The sequence below is a fragment of the Alligator sinensis genome, unplaced genomic scaffold, assembly GCF_000455745.1.
Source record: "Alligator sinensis unplaced genomic scaffold, ASM45574v1 scaffold2627_1, whole genome shotgun sequence".
Lineage (NCBI taxonomy): Eukaryota > Metazoa > Chordata > Crocodylia > Alligatoridae > Alligator > Alligator sinensis.
This window is the reverse complement of record NW_005844024.1, coordinates 18,164-19,103: the sequence shown is the minus strand read 5'-3', so window position 1 is coordinate 19,103 and position 940 is coordinate 18,164.

Here is a 940-nt window from a genome sequence, read left to right as displayed (position 1 = left end):
CTCAGGGATGCTCTTAGATGAGCTGATGAACACTTACTAAGGCTGATTCACTGTTATGAAATGCTCCAAATTACTGTAGGTTTCTGATGGGGTTGCTAGTGACCGTTTATTCCTAGCTCAGGGAAGCACAGATGGATTTGGCATAGTTTAAGCGTTCTGAGATAGAAACAGACTCCTGGCAATGGGGTAAGAAGTGCCCTTCACTCAGGGAGTGACAAGTATCCAGTCTATCACTTTACATTACACTGACATCGGAAGAAAAGAAAAGGTCATATGCTTCTTGGAGTGTTGCTCTGAGTCGCCCTGCTCTGCCATTCACCCAAACCTGCCCCCGCCCTGTTTTTTTAAATCAAGGACCCATCTTTGCGGTGATACCAACAGACAAGTCTGTATCCCCTGCATTTGAAAAAGCATCGAGCCAATGTCTTCAAATTCCCTGCTCTTGATTTTGAGCCTGACTGGAATCAAATGTAATGTTAACTCTGGTCCCATTCAACAAATCCCTAGTGAAGTCTTATTAAATTTCAATCAAACTTCAAGAAAACCAATTAGCATTTTCATTTCTACAGAGCCACCGAGGAAGAATGCATAATGAGCCTCCTCACCTTGTTCACAGAGGAAGAAATGGCATGGGGAGACTCCTCAGTCCATCTCTCCTTACAGTATATTGCTTTTATCCTGCCTGCCTCTTGGAGGCACCAGATGGGATGTCTTTAGGTGTCTGTAGCCCTACAGTCCCTCTTCTCCTTCAGCTGCTTTTGATGTCCCCCACCCCACCCCAGTCACTGCTGGTGCCAAAGCTGCACCATGAAAGCACAGTGCCCCCACGCTGGGCATTGCACAGCCTCCAGCCCCTGCTGGGATTAGCGTTGCCATGTCTTAAATATAAAATGATCATATTAGAAGTTCAAAATTATCATCTTTGCTGAAAAACTATTGT